Source organism: Gambusia affinis, linkage group LG08, assembly GCF_019740435.1.
Source record: "Gambusia affinis linkage group LG08, SWU_Gaff_1.0, whole genome shotgun sequence".
NCBI classification, from domain to species: domain Eukaryota; kingdom Metazoa; phylum Chordata; class Actinopteri; order Cyprinodontiformes; family Poeciliidae; genus Gambusia; species Gambusia affinis.
Genome location: NC_057875.1, coordinates 23,499,452 through 23,519,400, shown reverse-complemented (window position 1 = coordinate 23,519,400; position 19,949 = coordinate 23,499,452). Strand labels below are relative to the sequence as shown.

At 37.9% G+C, this 19,949-nt stretch overlaps 1 protein-coding gene across 3 annotated transcripts in view; it reads left to right on the top strand.

The window, feature by feature from the left end:
* Positions 1–525: 525 nt before the first annotated feature.
* The window catches only part of peak1 (pseudopodium-enriched atypical kinase 1), an 85,735-nt gene continuing 66,311 nt past the window's right edge, over positions 526–19,949 (top strand). For 2 of the 3 annotated variants that reach the window (XM_044125397.1, XM_044125398.1), the window contains exons 1-2: positions 526–965; positions 19,322–19,424. The gene's annotated coding sequence lies outside the window, so the exon portion shown is untranslated. Of the gene's footprint in view, positions 966–1,426; positions 1,492–19,321; positions 19,425–19,949 lie in introns of those variants that run through there. The other variant, XM_044125399.1, reaches the window with a different exon arrangement.

Below are 19,949 nucleotides of genomic sequence, written 5' to 3'. Positions count from 1 at the left end.
TTTCTTACTTGTAAACAGCTGCCTCAGTCTCAAATGATGACTATGATTATAGTCCATGATCTATGCAAAGTCACATTTACCGTCATAAATAAGCGCAAATATTTCCAAATTTGTACCACAAATACTTAGATTTTTATTGAAAACACAAATAGAATCATGAAATCTCAGAGGGTCTGAGAAGATGTTCAATAATATTGTTTAACTTTAAGAATCCATTTATGTTTCTACAGTTTGTGAACATCTTTTATCAATACATTTTTGGCATAGCCAAAAATGCTGTGCCAATGCTGTGTCACTAATGCTCTTTTAGAGCATTAGTGATCTTGATTTGTGCCAAAACGAAAATGAGTTTGACCCCCTGTTTTAGGGTAATGAATGTTAGTACAGGTAATTTGTAATAAGGTAAGTAGAAAATACGTTTTGTCTTTGCCTTGAAATGTACAAAACAAATGATGATAGCGTTTAAGTGTATCACAAATGTCATGTTATGTAATTTTCAAGGGAAGGGTGGAATCAGATTTTATGTGTCCTGTCTAGCTGCAGGTTAACGGGCATAAAGCTTGTTAAAAACAACTGAGTGAAATCAAAAGTAACGCTCATACTATGCACAATGTGAGGCTCGTCTCACACCATTTGGATTTTGAAGCCAGTTCAGTTCGGCGTCACTTTGAAACTGCGCGTGCACGCCTCGTTCTGGCTGGCCCAATCTCTCCGCTGCGCGCGCTCCCGCATCACCTCGGTGGAAGGAAAAAAAAAAAAAAAAAAAGAGAAACTGCTGCGGCTGTTGCAGGAGCCACACAGAGCGAAACCACAGACTCCAGTTGGAGTTCAGCCACTCTCTCCCGGGTTTTTTAGGGGTGTTTTTCTGTGGGGACGTCAGTTCAGTCGAGAGAAAGGCTTGTCAGGACCCGGATTTATTATGACCAAGTAGTGGGAGCGGTGGCGACGAGGAGGCGCGAGGCGAGGTAAGGAAAAGTTAGCCCGGGCTTCCTTTTCTCTCTCATTGAAAGTGTCTCAGTCACAAAGTCTGGCCAGTTTTATCTTTCTCTTACGGACGCAAGTTCCAGTTCGTACAGCCGAGGGTGAGCCGTGTGTTTCCGAGTGGCTCTGCGTTTAAAACGGGAGCCGCTCGGGGTTTCCAACACTCAGGGATGCGAGAAGTTTTCAACCAGTCGAGTTTTTACCCGACTGCGACGTTAGCTGCTGCTGCTGCTGCTGCTGCTGCTGTCAGGAGTTTCAGTAAGTAAGGCTTAAATACTGAGGGGCTCGGTTCGAGTGCTCCAGGTTAGGTAAAGAGCTAGCACCAAACTCTTGACTGGACTCTGTTTACTAAATGGGCAGGGCAGCGCTTGAGTTAGTTTTGCCCAGGCTGGGGTCTTTAACAGGGAGTGGTACATGGTTGCGTTTCAGAGCTGCAGCATGTCAGCAGCGCTCTCCATGCTGTTTGTCTGTAGTTATAGACAGGGAGCCGTCAGAACTGACACCTGCCAGGTTAGTATTTGTTTAATGTTGTCATACTTTCATTATTTCCATCCCGTGTTTTGTCGTTATCGCCAGATTTTATGCTACTTCTTTTGTTTATCTGAGCTCGGCTTCATTGATAAATACAACCAGCAGCAATAATGTTGAAGTTGCACTGATCTGGCTGACACCAATTACCTTTGGAGTCTAAAGCTGTCGATCCTACTTATTTATATTTTTAAAAATATTTCCTTTAAGGACTTTATTAGTATTTGGGATGAAATATAACCATTAAATGGCTTTAATGGTTATATTTGAGCTTGCAAGAAATTAGAAAATATTTAACTGCAACCACTTTGCCTCAATTTTTCTGCTACATATCGATGGTAATACATCCAGTTTTAACTGCAACATCTTAGCCGCTAAAGAAAAACATAATGTGAAGGAGGTTGAGGGGTTTAAGAGTATGTCAAGCTGAAAGGAAATGTCATGGCTACGTATTATGGGATTATCTGACACTTTATATATAAACACTCCTTTCCAATTGCAATATTGCCTACACTGATACTGCAATGACGATTGAGATTTGATATATCGCAGGGTTTCCCCCAGTATTTCATAAGCCTGGCGGGCCACCAGGCTTTACTTGTGCCCCCACCAGTCTAAGCAGTGCTTATTTATTTAAGTCTTTTTAAAATGTTTGCATTTTTTAAGATGTTGTAATTGGTGCTCAGGTATTAATCCTCCAATCTTTCAATAATGCATAATTATCATCATGGCAATGGCTGATTTTCAGAAGTAGACAGGACTGGTATTCCCATTTCATTACCTGCTAAGGGTGAGATGTTTGAAAATGTCTGGCTGCAAAACAGATTTCCTTCTTTGAGGACTATATAGGAACTGAACTGAACGGATACTGCTACTACTATCACTCTTTGTGTATTTTGAAATGTATTCTGATAAAACGAAGATAATACTGATAACCATCATGAATTTGCACACAATAGTCTTGACACAAAATATGTATTTTGTCACATTCTTATAACCCATGATGCTTGACTGTGACTTCCATATCAATTTTCTGAACTGCAAGCCAAAATGTCTCTCACAGATCAAACACAGATTGAAATTTTGGGAAACACCAACTTAAATATCTCAAATGGGACAATATGATCATATATTCACCTTTATAAAAGATAGCAAGCATGTCTTGACATTGACTACTGGCATAATTTGCTGCTTTGTCAAATCCATGATGAATGGATGACAAATAGATGGAGAATCGAGTTAAACATATAATTCAATTCAATATTGATCGGGTATTTTCAGTGCTTTTTAGTTGTTGACATCCCACAGCTTACCATTAGCTGTGGAAAGCCGTCATCGTGGGATGAGAAAATGTTCAGGGATGGAAAGACTGTCTTGTCATGCAAAACCAAGTTTCCTGTTATTCTTTAAACCTGAAGTCATCCCCTCAATGTGTGGCAAGGAGTTTTCTCTGTGGACGTTTTGTTAGAATAGTGGAAGGAGCCAAAATGCAGACTTTTCACCACATCCATCCTCATTTCTCCTCCACCTCTAACTGATGTAATAATTCACCAATCATGGAAATAATCCGGTTTCACTTTGTGTGGGAAATCACCACTCTTTGGCTTTGTGACGATTGGAGCAGAGGAAAATGAAGAAATGTGGTTAAACTCCAGATCAGTTCTCAACAAAAAAAAAAAAAAATGAAAAGGCTCAAAAAAATGGAAGCAAGATGTTCTTCAGTAATATTTGCTTTCCAAGAAGTTTCAGACATAATTAATCTTACAACAGCAAGAACAAGACGGAGAACACATAATTTAAAAAACAAAAAACAAAACAATGCTCGAAGTTTTAAATAGTCTGGCACTGACGGTGTGTGATGGATGCCCTATCAACCTGGGCATCCATCACAAGTTGTTAGGAACTAATGAATAAAAGAAAAACTACCTCTGGCTGAAGTCAAAGTGTCCACTGTGTTTTTATACACTTCAGTGTGACCTGTACAATGTGCAATAATGGCAAGAAATCATGTCGACGAAGCACCGATTTGCTCTGGGCAACTACAGAGAGCCTGTTCATATGTCTCTAAATATGATTTTGAATAAGCTCAAAAAATGCATCAAGGTACATCCTGGTAGTTTCTGCATTCATATGCTCAAAATGGTGCCATCAAAAAAAAAAGAAAAATATTTTTTTTTTTGTCTGGATCTGCCAATCACCAATCAGTCGATTAAAGGAAATTTCAAATATCTGACCTGTACATTTGCAGATCCCTACTAAGTAGAAACCAAGACCAAGGTAATAAAGCAGGCTATACCATTCCATTATTCTATGTTTACCTAAAAAAATAAGATGGAGGATGAATGCTTTTCAAATTAATGTCGGAAACTTTAGCAAATTTGAAGCTGTAAAAAATTACATTCAAATGAAATTGCAAACATTTTGATGGAGCCAGTTTTTATCTCTCATAACCATGAAGTTGCAGCTTCTGTTTCTTGTTTTTTTTAAAAAGTATTCTGGCTAAAGTAAAATGTTCTTTAGTACCAAGTGTCACAAGTACAGGTCAGTGAAAGTTTAAGTACATCAGCGCCCCGAGCCTCGGCTCATTCAAAGCACCCTGTGTGCTCCTGATAAACGAGCTCTTCTTTTGTTTGTTCGTGTCGGCCTGTAGTGTTCACTTCTTGTTTTTACTTACTGGCAAGTGGACGGAGACAGCAGTTCTTAGGTCTCTGTCAGCATTGCTGCTTCACCTGCGCTCGGAAAAAGGCTTTGGTGGGGTTGGCAGCAAATCCGGGTTTGTCTCCTGGTAATTGTCCTCTGAATGCTCGTCCTGGGAGCCTTGTGGGCCAAATATTTGTTGGAGGGTTTCCTACATCTCTGAGTGGGGAACATACCTTTCATTCTTGTGGTGAGCAACAGGAAGATTGTGTTTTGTGGTTATCTGGGTGTTTGTTGTAAACAGAGCAGTTATGTCCTTTTTTTTTAGGTGCATTGCTTTGTTTTTTATTTTTTCCATGAAATTTGACAGGAAGAGATTGTCTGTTGAAACAGAACATTTCAGGACATTTTGTATTTCCTGAATTTGTAATTCACCTTTCCAGGTTGTCCGTGGATCCTAGGAAAGCCTTAGAAAGTATTAAATTCATGGATGTAAAATTAAGGCATTAAAATATCTTAAAAGAATAGCAAAAAGTATTTTGGCCTTAAATATGTTAATCACAGGTCTTAAATTTAGTCTTGGAAGGACTAATTAATCGTATATTGTATGTAATCTGTTTCTCTCCAGACTTTTCTATCAGGCAAATGTTTGAGCCACTTGCAGACATATTTGTGACTCATTGCTAACATACCCTTTCCAAGCCAGGTATGTTAGTTAACCTTGATAAATGCAAAAAAAAAAGCTAGTTAGTAAGTAGGTAAGTGCAAATGTATTGCCAGCTGGCTGGACAAATTGTGTACATTTCTATGAGGAATGTACGAGAAATGTTTTAAAAAGGTTTGGGGTTTTTTTGGTCTAGAAAAAAAGCAAAGGTCTTAAAAAGTCTTGAATTTCAGTTGCTAAAACCTGCAGAAGCCATGCATTCAGTTGGGCACTCCAAAGCCTAAGGTTTAGGTTTCCTTGTGGGACTGATGTTGACTGAGATGGAGTAGAAGAACATTGAAATGTTCAACATTTGGTCCATCAAGACGTGAAAAGAAAAATCATCAACCAATTAGCTCAACAATGCTAAAAGTAAAGCTTTTTATATGAGAACATTTTTGCCAGTTTTCAGCAAAACAAATTCCAACCCTTTTAATTTTTAATTACTTGACCAAATAGTGCTGATGTGACAACTAAATGGTGCAACCAAGAGTCTAATTTGAATGGACTGATTTGACATTTTTTGTAATTTATTTTGGTTAAGAGCACACTAATCAGCTTGAATCAGTCACTTATGAATAACATTTCAAATAAGAGACCTCTTCTCTGATTGCTTTGCTAAAAATTTACAAAACATTTTTTTCTAATTCTCTAATTAATGTATCGTGAGCTAACAAGCTGCACAGCATGTACAAACTGCATTATTTATCTAAAGTGGCAGGAAAGGACCAAATTCTCTCAGTTGTTGTTGTTTATTTTATTAATTCATTTCAGTTTCAGAGTCTATTTAATTGCATCTCAGCATGAAGCTCAGGGTCTTTTTGTGTAATAGTGGATTAATTTGATGTGTGACCGGCTGCAGAGGTTTTCCATATGGTGTGAAATTCACTTAGATTTTCCTTTATTTAATTTATTGAAATGGTTTTTAGTAGCAAACGAATAACCCCAGAGCCCTTTAGTTTGTCACTTATCCTTGTCGAAACATGGTCACTAAAATAAATCACTCCTTTGGACAAAATATCTTATTCAAAGGAAGTTTTTTTTTTTTATTTGCCTATGGTGAGAGTCTAAAAGTGGTGGAGTTGTTGTGCAAAACAGAAAAAAAACCCTAAAACATTTGTTATCACTGTTGCAGATACAGGAGCCTTCCTGACCCTTTAAGTTGTTCTCAGATATTACGTTAGCAATGTTAGCATGTAGCATTAGCGCAGCTAGCATGTGACATCCTTCAGCATTTCTGTTCTTCTGGAAGATTGGCAAAAAAAAAAAAAAATGCAACAAGTTAGGCAAATGTTAAAGAGTTTATATATTATCAGTTTTGATGCAAATTAGTATCTTTAAATAATAAATTTTTCTTGCATCTATCATATGAAGATATCTATCATGTAGGAAACCCTACAGCATAAAGATGCATTCACTGCATGAGTTTCATATTTCTGCAGTTTGTTGTCCTAGATGTGTAGATTTTACCGTCTTTTTTCTGAGTGAATAATTTTCTCACCACCCAATGTTTCAAAGCAACAATCACTGGGCTGTGATTTGCAAAACGCATGAAAAAGATCAAATAATTCTGCATGTCAGTTATTTGTTGGGCCATTATCTGCTTACATTACGTTAGTAATAGCAGTCTGTTCATCTTTTTCATCTGACGTTATTCTGCTTTAATGCAAGAGGTATAAAAAAGCAGCGGCTGATATTAGATTTCAGAGCATGAGCTGCACTGCACACTCTTCAGTACAGAAGTGATCCCTCTCTCACAGCGGCGTCCCAAACACATTTTCTGTATAATGTCTGATAACAAGCCTCAGCATTCACATTACCATGCAGACTGAACATGTTGGCCACAGTGGTGTTGTTTTCTTTAAATCAATTGTTTATTCTTGGCATTTCTATAATTCAGTACTGTACTGCAATACTGGGAGCCACATTTAGTTATTTTTGATATCAACATTTGAAAGATATGACATAATTTCTCTTGATCTCAGTGATCATAGTTACTTTGTTGTGTATTTCATGGGTAACGAGTGTATTTAAAGACAAACCAAGTTAAAAAGTTAGATTTCTTTTATTTACTCTTTGTTTAACTTATTGTATCAAATGTGACCAACACTGTAAAAAAAGAACACCCCAAATCTACTCGATAAAATTAAGACAACACATTACAACCGAATCATTGTGTTTGGAGTTGAGCTAAATTTAAGTAATTTAGACAAGTTACATTTAGGAATTTAATTGAAGTATATTCAAATAGAGAATCTAAATTAGTTAATCATAATTTAAACATGAAATTAAGTTGGGTAAAAAAGTAAAGTCCTTTATTTAAATTGATCATAAAAATTAATTTTAACTTAATTTAATGTTATGGGACTTGATGTCCTCCAATTACAACAAAGGAGCATTTTCACAGGAAGAGCTTTTTACTTAAAAACTGGATAAATGTATCAACTTAAATTCAAGTGAAATAATACAAAATTATTTTGTCTTTAACTAGAACCAGTAAATTTTTTTGTTTAGGAATATCGGTCTTCACCTTAAAACTGGACTAGACAGTTTTAATTCAGATTTAAATGAACAACTGCCACAAAGTTAAAGAAGTAATTACATTAATTATATTTTGCTTAATGTGTTAGTTGAAATCTGCTTGATCACAGGCTCATTTTTTACAGTGCAGCACCTAAAGTCAGATTAAGATTACAACAGAAATCTCTTGTGTATTAAAATAATCTCAATATATGTGTTGAAGTTTTAAAATATAAAAGCGCTTCAGCCAAAGAACAGATTGGTGGTAGCACCATGATACGGGGTTACTTTTCTTCAGACAGAATAAAATGTTTTGTAGGTGGATAAAGTCATAAACACTAGATCAACAGTGATTTAAAGGAAACAGCCACATTAATTATTTAATACCAGAAAAATTAAAGTTTTGCAACAGCCTAGTCAAATCCATCTGTTTTGGGTGTTGACTGACTAAATGCTGGAATGGAACTAAAAGCGTTTCAAGAAAGTATTAGCTTAAGAAGATCCAACCCTGAACAATTTGGTTGTTGCAGCTCGTTTAATTTTTACATTTTCTCCCAAACTATTTGTTTTCATGTTGAATCATACAGATGAGAGGAAGATAAAACTTTAAAAATGATTAATCAAGGTATGATATCTGGCATTTTAAAGGAGTTGTTGAGAACTTTTAAGCAAAACATGGAAAAACAGTTTTACCTTGCTGGAATCCAAAGCAGGTTTTACATATTTACACGACTGACTGAGAGATTTCGACTCCACAAGCTCAGTTTTTCCAAAGACCAGAGGCTGACTGTAACGTCACGCTCTGTTCACACCAGGGATTTGGTATATTTGTTGCTTTGCAACGAAACAGCCCTCAAACAACTTTAGGTGCTTTTGAAGGTCAGCATGCTTGATAAAGCACAGTTTGGGCTGGAGGCCATCTTTTAAATCAACTCGGTTCTGCTTGCAATCAAGGGAGAGCATCAAGGCAGAGCTATTTTTTGTTGTTGTTGTTTAGGAATATCGGTCTTGACCTTAATTCATGTGTGAAGGTACGTGTTGATACTTAAGTGAAATGCTTTGTTTTTAGGGAATTAGATTGACTTTTTACATGTACACACATGACCTGACATGACCTTTTGGGTTCATATTCATCAGATAAATGCAACACCTTCACACCAAGAGCTTTCCGTGTGCATTAATGTATTAATTGTGTGCATTAATGCATTAATTGTGTGCATTAATTATCAGCAGAATTGGGGTGAAAGTTCACCTGGCTTTGATAAGTTGGAGTAGGTGAACAATGCAGCACCTTCAATCCCTTTAGATTTGTTGGTGAGCTGATGCAAAGGAAGAAGCCGTGAGCAAAAAAAGGCCGTCTATTTTTGCCAGCATTGAGCAAGAGCTGTTTTGTGAAAAGACCTTCTGTGGTTCTGGTGGAGACCGGACAGTTATATGAATGCTATTACTTATTTTGAACAAGCCAAACACATTGTTTTTGATCAACCAGACATCAGTTGTTATTGATCAGCATCTCGTTTCCATCAATTTATTCCTTTAATGGTGTTTCTGATTGCTTTATGTTCCCCGTCGCCAATTTGTTCATGTCTACAATAGGTCTGGTTGACCTTTATAGGGATTGTTGACTGTGCAAACAGTGATTATTAGGAAAATTAAGGGCTCTGGCGCTGCTGATAAGCTGTTAACTAGAGCCTGACCTTGAAAATGTCAGTGTAATAGAGGCTTGTAGCCGACGTGTTCAGCTCTGGTACCTTAAAAATCTTAGGAACCATAAATTAAGTAAACGCAACATTATCTCGGTGGAAACATTTGGCCTGTTATTTCCTTTAGCCATTGTCATAGAACATTACTCAAGCTAGACATGAACTAAATGTTTGTTTAAATTACATGCATTCACATTAGTTGTTCAGTGTCAAGTGTAACGTTTCAGCATGTTTGAATTAATAACTGAGCAGGTGATGCTTTGATTGCTCAGGAAATGTGAAAGTGAGTTTGTACTTGGTTGACTTTGTTGGTGCAGCGCCTCAAAGACAGTCAGAAGTTAGCTGACAGTGAACATAATAAGAGATGCATCAATGACATATCGACCAAATCAAATAATTTTGAGCCAGATGTGTCTTGGTATGTGAATATTTGGTAATAAACCTGGAAATCCAGTATGTTGGTTGGTGATCAATAAGATCTAAAAGAATGTGGTAACAGCAGAAAGAAAATACCGTTATCCTAGAGGTTTTCAAAAAGGAAGTCAGAGGAAGATTAGAAATATACGTTTGAAAGGAAACTGTTTTCTTTACACACATCCAAATATTTCTCCAGTCATTCAGACTGCAAAAGGGTGAGAGAGAGCAAGACTTTCAGCAGATAACTGGACGGCTTATCAAATTGCAGCACACTGTGTGCAAATGCTTTTGCTCCCATTATAAATAACGATAAGAAATCAAAAAATGCTGCCGTACATAACAATAACGTAATCCATATAGAGAAAATAAAATCTAAATTCACTATCGACAGGCCAAAGCTTTACACAAAAATAGAAGGTTGCATCTCTGTAAATGATTTCTTAATGAGAATACTTATAGATTTCACATATGCTTTTCTAAAAAAAAAAAAAAAACCTACTGTTTAAATCACAGTGGTTGGTTATACTCTGAATCTGCTGCACCCAGTAGTTTAATGATTGGTTTTAAATGCATTGCAGTAGTCAACATGAGGTAAACTCTCCCTGCCACCATGTTTTGTCCTGTAGAGTTAAAAAGCAAACTTGAAACAGGAGCCAGCAGTGATGTAAGCCTGTTTTATTGTTGACGTCTTCCAGACCTCTCACCTGTTTCTCAGCTTGTAAAAGGCCCTTTTACACCTCACTAATGTCTACTTAATTGTTGATTGATGTGAACTGTGTCAGTGGGGATCAGCTTTTGCTTTTGGTTATGGAAAAACCTACAGGACCTTTCAGTATCAGCAATATGAAGACCTTGGCAGGAATGGTTTTTTTATATACTCACTTTTCTTTAAGTAGACTTTAAAAAAACAGAGGTTACTTTTGAGGATTCCTTCTGCTTCAACTTTGCCTTCCCGTCTTGGTATTTTGTATTATTCCTAAGTATCCTACAAATAGTAGAGGAGTAAGACCAGGATATTGTCAGATTATTAAGTCAGGACAAGTGTTTTGTAAAAGATCAGTGACAAGCTTTATTAGCAGCTAAAAGGAAATGGTAGGAGCTAGATTCAGCTTTTCTATCCTTGTGCAATGTAAAAACGAAAGCAATGTTGCCCTTCAGAGTTTTGCAATCGTAGCTGGTCTCAGAGCTTACACGGTTTATTTCCTAGGGCTGCAGAGGACGATGGGCTCCAAAAAGAGAGTTAACAATCTTTAGAGAGATTGAAATCTGCAGATGAATCGGGTTTCCAGTTTCATTGGCTGCCCAGTGCCTGCAGGCAAAGTGGTACAGTTCTGTGTAGTCAATCAAATCAATGCAAATGTTGTTCTCAAAATGTAAGCAACTGTGAAGGTAGATTTATTCTTTATATTTTATTGTTGAATCCCTATTGGGAACGTTGATAACATTGCACACAAGTAATAGCTAGACTTCAGAAGCAGTGTGTATTTATGAGCGATTACAGTTGTTCAGTTAATCTGACTGTACAGACTGTTGACATAAAATAAATTTTTACTCTAGAGTTGGTTACTGAATTGGAATACTTTCAGAAATTCACATCATTGAAGAAAAGGAGAAATTTGGTTTGTAAACAAAAATGTATTAAATTGTATTTGCAAACAATTTTGGAACTCAACCAGGATATTATTGTCATCAGCACCAATCCAAGTCCTTTAAGGACAGCCAGTAGTCAGTGCAATTGTTGGCCAAAAGCAATACAATATAGCAAAACTAATGTCACCAACTTTACTCTGTTTTGATATGACTCAGTAGTAACTTGTTTGTAACACATTTTAGTGCAGGTCCTTGTGTTGACAAAACTTAGAGAAGAATGTGTCCAGTCAGGACACGTGCAGTTTTTGGTGTCTAAGAAGACAATTAAAGCAGTTTTTATGTTAACAGGCTTACCTCATATAAGAAGTTAATATCCATTAAGGTGTTTAGCTACAGCTATATGCATCCGATCACAACTAGCTTGTTATGAGAGGACACATAATATTCCAACGGCCAAATTCACATTTAAAAAAAAAATTTTTTTATTAGAGCCAAAACATACATACACAATACACATCCCATTATGGACACACACTAATCAATACACTCAGTACATTTACACAAAAATAAAAATTCCAAAATTACAATCCAGCAGTATCAGCCGTTTAGTTTTTTTTTTCCCCAACAGAAAAGAAAATTAAACAATATAACTAAAAAAACAAAAAAACAAACCTGACCCACCCTTCCCATCTCAGCTCAAAGTCAACCTGATGGAAAATAAAATAAATAAATATAGCAATCATCAGATATGACTACTAATAGTTATAACCAACACAAAATTCAGCAGCAGGCACCTTCAATTGGGCAAAATGTTTGAAACATAGGAAAGAAAACATTGCCATTTTTGGTAAAACTTCTGTGTAGACCCTTGAAGGGTGAATTTGATTTTCTCAAGCTTAAAAAAAAAACATCGTGTCTTTAACTCAGAGGGATATTGAGGAACATTTATCAGACTTCCAGTGTAACAGTAAAGTACGTCTAGCCAATAAAGATGTGAAAGCAACAATCTCCATTTGAGCAGAACTCAGCACTAAAGTAGAGTTGAGGATACCAAATATGGCAACCAATGGACCAAATTCACATTTTAATCTGAGACAGGGTTGGCAGTGGTCAGCCTCAATGGCAGCTGCTCTGCCCAGTTTCAGTCTGTTGAACCCTGTGAATTTGAGAACAGTGTTACTAAACTGAGGTGGCAGGAATTTTTCTTTCCTGCCTTTGTCGAAAGTCTTTATGTTGTGTTTTTTAATTTAAAGTAGCCCATGATTTTTAATGCACAAAGATCTTTTAACCCTTATAGGATTATTATTAAACTCAAAAAGGGACATTAAAAGATTTACTATGGGTCAATGAATTTGACTGAAAATGGTTGCAGTGCTTAAAGTATTATTTTTTATTTTATTTTACTCTTTTACTTGTTGAACCCAGATTAAAGCCGTTTGAAGACAACTTGGCTTTTTCCGATCTCTGGACTAGTGATTGGTACATTTCAGCAACATTGTTACTTTAACCTGGATACCAACATTTCTGAATATATCGATTTGAGTGTATTGTTTTGCTTCACTAAATTGAAAGAAATGTGTCTGAGGCTAAAACCTTCAGCGATGGATGAGTCTGCTAAGTTACTACCCCAATGGATTGGAGCAACCTATGACTGCTTTCTCTAATATTGCAAACACAATAAACCTTCATGTTTTATAATCTTTCAACCAGCTCATCATGACTCGTAACATTCCATCCCAAAGTTGGATTCACAGAGATTCCAGTTTTTATGTCTTACCATGATAACAACCTCTCCTATCCATTATTGTGTTAGTTAAGTTTCACCAAGACCACCTGACTCAAGGGCGAAATTGGGACAACCCACGCTATCAGCATTTCAAGGTGGTAAGGATATTACGCAATATTCGCGGGGAAAACACCTCGGGCGTTCGCCACCTCAACGCTTGTAAATAAACAACCAGAGCCTGACCTCTTCTGACACAGCAAGACCATTTTCCAGAAATAAATCCTGCCAGTGGCGCTCGAATTAAACCTGCACACTCACCCCGTTTTCAAGCCAGCCAGCTGAGCGAGAGCACATCTCCAATTACCCAACTCCTAGTCCATCCGTTCACTCTCATGTCATTCTACACGCACACACAGATCAGAGCCCGTCTTAACTCTGTGACTCCCCCCATCCACCTGCTTGTTTTGGTGGTACCTGTTTTTTGTTTCTTGATCGCATGAAAACGGTACTGGTACGAAAACAAACCCAGACCCTGGCACGGGCATTCGGGCTCATACCAAAGCTGTATCAGCTCTGTGACGCATCTGTCTGAGAATGGTGAGAAAGGAGTGAACACATGCCCGTCCTTATTTGGATGAGAAGAACTGGTTTGTGGATTTTCTGTTTGCTTTGTGTATGACTGTGATAGCCAGTGGCTGAGCTGGCCAGACACTGGCATCCAGCCACGAGGTTTGGGCCATGAAAGAAAGAGGAGCGAGGAGCCGGGGGAATGTGACGGGTCTCTGATTCACAGAACTGTTGAGTGACAGCAACAGGGGCAGCACTAGCAAGCTTACTGCTGGTAAACAAGCTCTGTTATTCAGTTCATCCTCTTTGTCATCCCACAACTGGGATGAGATCAAAGTTAAAATCTGATGTTCCTGTTTTTTTATATATTTTTTTTTTTCGCTCTTTCATTGAGGAGGAGGAGATCAGCTTGAGCTATTTTTGCTGATGAGTAAATACAATTTAAATACAGAATTAATTCATGCACATATTTATGTTGGCATGCATATTTCTGCCTTGTGCCAGCATATGTCTCTCTGGGCCGGTGTTCCAGTCCAGCACCTGCATTGACTCGTGATGGTGAAAGCTTCTGTAGACATCACAGCAAACTTTAGCATGTGTGCATTTAAGCAAAAATACAATTTGTAATAATGAAGAACAATAACAGCCTGCTTGTTTATTCTAAATGTTTTAGTGGTTTTCTTTATGTCATATGAACTGCTCTACTTAACAATTTTATACTGAGTTCTGGGGATATAAAGTCACTGCAAAAAATGGTAATTTAGATATTCAGCAGTCAGCCATGGCTCTGATTAAAGAACGGTTACAGACAAATCTCATTTTACTTTCTTGTATCCAGCGATACTTCTATTTTCCATTTATAAATGCATCAACCAAGTAAAGTTTGTGATGTCATTTTCTGTTGTATCTATAACTGCAAAGAACAAGTTGTTCCTATAATCCTTAGAACAAAAAAATTCAATTGGGGACCAAAATTTGTTCCACATTTTGCTGGTGCGGTTCACTTTCACACTGTACTGTGTCAAACAATCCAAACCCTTTAAACAACTTGTTTCCTCCCTTGACTGTGGTGACGCTGCACCAAGAACTACTGAAGGAAATTACACCAAAACCTCCAAAGAAGACGTGAATGCAATTTCTTAACAAAAGTTAAACAACAATGCAGAAGGGTCAGATTTTAGCAGGTGTAGGATTTCTCTTATGTCTTTGGTAAAAAACTATAAGCCATTTTCCCCGCTAGTGCTAGACTCTTTCATTTATAATGCATTTGAACTGTGCCAGAGTTTACCTGCTGTGCAGAGATCTTGGTTGTTAGGCAGGCCAGAGTTTGTTTTTTTTGCTCTGCATCAGAGTTTGCGTGTTCACATCTCCCCAAACAAACCAAACTTTCTATGCAAACCAACAAGAGTTTGATTAAAGTGGACCAAATAGGGCTGGCACGAATACCACATAATCATCACAAGTTGGACTGAAGAGGACCAAAGAAAAATGGAAATTACTGGTCACTAGGAAAAGCTCAAACTGTGCATCCCCAATCTATACCCATCCAACATTCACAACTATTTAACAAAGTTTTCAGTTTGCACACACCGCAGTTACTGGCAATAACATCTGAGCCAGTTGAGCAGCACATGTTAATTTACTGTTATTGCATCAGCAAGAATTTGGCTCGGAAAAGAGGTCGCACATCTTGATGAGAGCGGCATTGTTCAAAAGACAGCATTGATTAAGTAGGTTTGTTACTTAGATATTGAGATGGTAGGGCCAACACAGACTAACTTAAACTGTAGTTTTTGATCAATAATTAGACCATATACTTTGCTTTACATTAAAAAAAAAACATGGACACAAAGGAAAAGGAAGAGACCATGTTTTTTTATATTGTTTTTTCTATGATGCACCAACACAAATGCCTTAGTTGTGAAGAGGAAAAATTTAAGGATGTGGTTGGAACTGCATAAAATGTTCATTTCAGTTTCTTGCAAGTTAAAACTTTTTAAGTGCTTATGTGGGCTGCTATGTTTGTGTCAAGCATTCCTTTACAACACAGATCTCAACAAGACATCTTGTGTGTTTTCATCCCGACACAGTTTCTCTGTTTACTTAAGAAAAGTGCCGCAGTCCTCGGTTACTTTTGTACCGGCTGGAGTTACTGGAGCTCAGCGAGTTTGCTGACCTGCAATTAGTGCCGACCATAAACAACCAGAACCCCAGTGAGCGGTGCCACGGGTGGCTGCCCTCACCACGACTATCTGGAGTTTCCCTTTTGTCTTCGAATGCGTCAGATGTAGAGCCAGCTGCCCACCCCGAGGTTTCAACTGTGTGGCTACTGAGACGACTGAAAGAAAGTTGTGGAGGCGGCCACGAAGTATGAAGGGAGAAAATGTATAAATACCACTGGGGGGAAGCCATACATTGCAACGCCTGTGGCTTTAAAGAGGTTTTAGCAGAATCAGTTTTAAATATAGTGCCTGATGTCATGTGAAAGTGATGAAAAACCTTGCCTCTATGATCAGATCCGATACTTTGTCCTCTCTGGTTTCAGATGCATTGTTCTGACATTGTTGATGTGCTACTCAGCCTCACTCCCCTTTATTGGATGTTTTATGCTCTTTCTTCCACAATGATTGCAGCAATTCAATCACTTGCCAGATTCTACTTGCCAGATTTTTCACTTGTGATGTAATCTTTGGGAAAATAGTCACTTGCTTATGCTGTCACTGGCTTGGAATGGAGGTATTGTATAATGTATTACTTTTCCAGATTATCAGCAAATTGCTGTGGGGTTTGGTTTATCCGTTTCCAGATGTGTTGGGAGTATAAAATATTGGCCTAAATCCACTGCGGGTCAGTTAGCTGCCCATCCTGTGGCTTTCTGTATCATTTAGACGAAATGGTAATGAAGAGTGTTTTCACACCTGATAGACTTGGAACAACATTGGGGACCATATGGAGTGGTGTCAGATTTTAGCAGTTGTAGGTTTTCTCTTTTACCTTTGATAAAATATTAGTTATTTTTCCCACTAGCATAAAAATAAATAAGACTTGTGCTTTTGTTTTGGTTGTATTTACCCAGAACGCCTTGCACTATAGTTCACTTCCTGCTTTTGGAGAGGTACACTATCTGCTTGGGATTCACATATGCATTTGAACTGTGCCAGAGTTCACTTCAATCAAACAGTGATCTAGGTTTTTAGGTGGACCAGAATTTGGCTTTTTGGTCCTCATCAGAGTTTGATTGCGCATTCACACCTCACAAAACGAACCGGACTCTCTAGACAAATAGGCTAGAGTTAGATTAAAGGGGATTGTGAATACACCCCTCACACATACCTCAGTGGGACAAACATATGTGCATTTAAACCAGTTCAATCTTCAAGGCAGTTCTGCTTATTGCTCTCACAATAATGAAATTTGAAGATGTAGAAAATTGGCCTAAAGAAATAATGTTGCTCCTTTTGGAGGACAGGTGATTCCATATATTTTCATGGGAAGGAATACAGCTTTCCTTCACTCTCAAAATATTAGGAAATTGATTTGGGCTTTTATTTAGGTTTGGATTAGCATGGATCAAGGGAAAAAAGTAATATATATATATATTTGATCCCTGTCCCATTAACTAAATGTTGAATCCATCCATCTGGTATTTGAACATTTTTGAAGGTTCAGATTAAAATTCTGTTATTGTTGTTGAAATGCAAGTAGTCAAAAGAAACTTTTGTATTAAGAAATGAGCAATTGAATGTAGAACCTGAGAACAACAGACAGCATGGCGTTAAACGCCTTTGAATCCAATTTCTTTGCCTTGGCCTGTCTAGTATGACGAGAATCTCTGAAACTTTTCTCTGTTTCCCAGTCAAATCCTGGAATATATCACGAGTGGTTTCGGGGGTTAGCGTAATGCAAATTCTTTGATCCAGGTATTGTTGAGCTTGGCATGCGTTTTCTTTCTTCCTTCTTCTCATTGGGATCTCAGTATTTGCTTCAGTTTAATATCAAACGCCTTGCCACACATACACAGCGCCCCAAGCTCGCTTTGACAGCATATGAAATCGTAACGTCCAATTACGGCACATTGCCAGGTTGGATCCAGATCTGATATTTTCTCAGCTTTGTACATAAAAGATGTCCATTATATCATCCTAACCGCAGTCTGTGAAGCCTGAGGTCCAGCAGGAACAACAGTTTTGCATCATGGTAGCTGTGTGTCAAACAGACACATGGAAATGTTTTGACCGCCCGTCTGTTTGAAAAAGGAGGAGGAACTGTGGTGCTATGCCAATTAGAGCGGGAGGAAGGAAGTAGTCAGCTCTAAAAACCCAAGAGTAAATGAAAACCCAGGGGAGGCTTGACCTGGATCCTTCTTTTAAAATTTAATTCTCGGGGGCACTTCAGACCGATTACTGCTCTTAAACCTAAGAGCATTTTAACTCTATTGTCTTCATCTGTATCAAATTATGTAAGTAATGTTTGGCTTGGGCTTCAGACATGTAAGGATTATTATTACCATCCAGGGATTATTTCATAGAAACGCTGATGTAAAAAAAACCTACAAAATCAAGTATTAACTTGATTTTACCTCCTTTCACCCACTGTGAGCACAAGAAACCAATATTTGGGTTGGATTATGTGCTTAAATATGAAATCATGTTATCAAGTGTTCCCTCTTAGAGCACAAAATAATAATAAAACCTTTCGGTATAAACCATTCCTCCAGGTCCTTAACTTCTAGTAGTTTAGAACACAAGCTGAACTCAACACTAACATTTCCTTATATAGCTTGTTTTCTTGCCTGAGCCAGACTGCGGGGTAAGAGGGTGAAACCATCACATCTCGCCCGCAGGGGTGAATTTAAGGGGAGGGGAGTGGTTCTTGTCTAATTTCTGTTGACTCACTGCTTTTAATGAGAAGTGGGACTTGACGCTCGTTAGTGTCTGCCGGCGTTGTTAATTCACCCCGGCCTCTTTTGTCTTTCGCTGCTATGATTGTTATCGTGCATCATCATGGAAGGAGCCACGTTTTTGTTTTGTTTCGAGACACGTCGTCGTTATCCTTCAGGAGACGTGCTGACCGCAAAGAGATCACATTAATTATTTTATGTCTAGACTTGTTGTCACACGATGTCGAGAAGACGTGTGAGGTTTTTGCTGCTTACTATGAGAAGAGCTCTGTTTATTATTTGCTTATGGTCCAAGTTAGACTGTGAAAACCTCAGTATTTTTATCACTTCCGATGAGTGAGAGCGTCATAGTTGTGGGTTACATTTATAACCTTTACCCTATTTATTTCCTCTTCTAGAAGTAATCATCAGATGCAAGACTAGTCAGCATTCTATCAGTTTATTTATGCCAAATACCATTTACTGTCAGTATAGGATATGAAAATATGGACCAATGTTGAGATTTGATAAGCCTGCCACAATATGCAGTTAGTCAATTAATCGCATGATAAGTTAATTATTATTCTGATGATTAATATTTTTTCAAGAGCAATTTAATTTACAGAGACGTCATAGCTTCATTTTATTCATGGTTTCAGTTGCTGGATATTCAAAATGTCTTTCAGGTCCAGTCTAGTCTTTGAGAGAGAGAGAGCTATCTTGCATTTTTATCGTGATATTAGTTGAAAACAGTGTCAAAATGACAATATGATAAATGCCCACGCATCAGTGGTAGCTGAATGGAAAGATCAGATTTTTAAGGTTCAGATTATTGGACCGATCGAGCTGGAAATCGGTTCATCTCTACTAATCTGCTAAACTCAAGCTGTAACCACGTGTGCTTTCCATTTTTGTTATCGTTTTCTCTTTCTAATTTATGTCGTCAGCAAGTTGCTTCAATGTTTTCAGTGGTTATACGATGTAAAAATGTCTGCTTCCATATCAAACGAGAGAGTTTTTCGTTCCATGAGATAAATCCTTTTGTTTATAACCATCTTGTTCTTCTGCAGGAAAAAACGCGTGCCGACGGAAGATGCGCTGAGGAATTTGTCTGAAGCAGCAAGGCGCTGATACGCTCAGCCTCAGAGGAAACAGGAAGCCGGGGCCTGGCAGGTGAGCCGAATCACACTTTCTGCTGCCTTTTATTACCGAGCTGTCATCATACGCTGGGTAAACAATTATCACAGTGGGACTGCTGCATCCCTTTGTTGTGTAATCTCTTCAGACATGACAGTTTTACATAAGTGCTTCCTGTTTTTTATTTTTCCCTGCTGTATATCAAAAATGACTGTAATCCCACAAGCTTTTCTTAGACTTTTGTTGTAGATTTCTTTTTTTTTCCTCTCCTTTTGGATGCCATGCTGGGTCATACATATAAATCAGTCTACACAGTACGACAAGACGCATAAAGAAGCGCTGTTGTCTTAAATCATAAGTTCCCAGACAGACTGTTGTTGATGGGTTAGTCATTACGATACTTTGCACACGCCGTGAAAATCAGGAACATTCTCACTTGTTTACACAACGGTTTAGTCATGGTTTTCCCAGGTAGACTGAAGGGCAGCAATGTGTGTTTCTGTCCTTGCCGCCAGCCGATGAGTTTAACTTTGGGGTCAGTCTGCAAAGATTAACATCTAA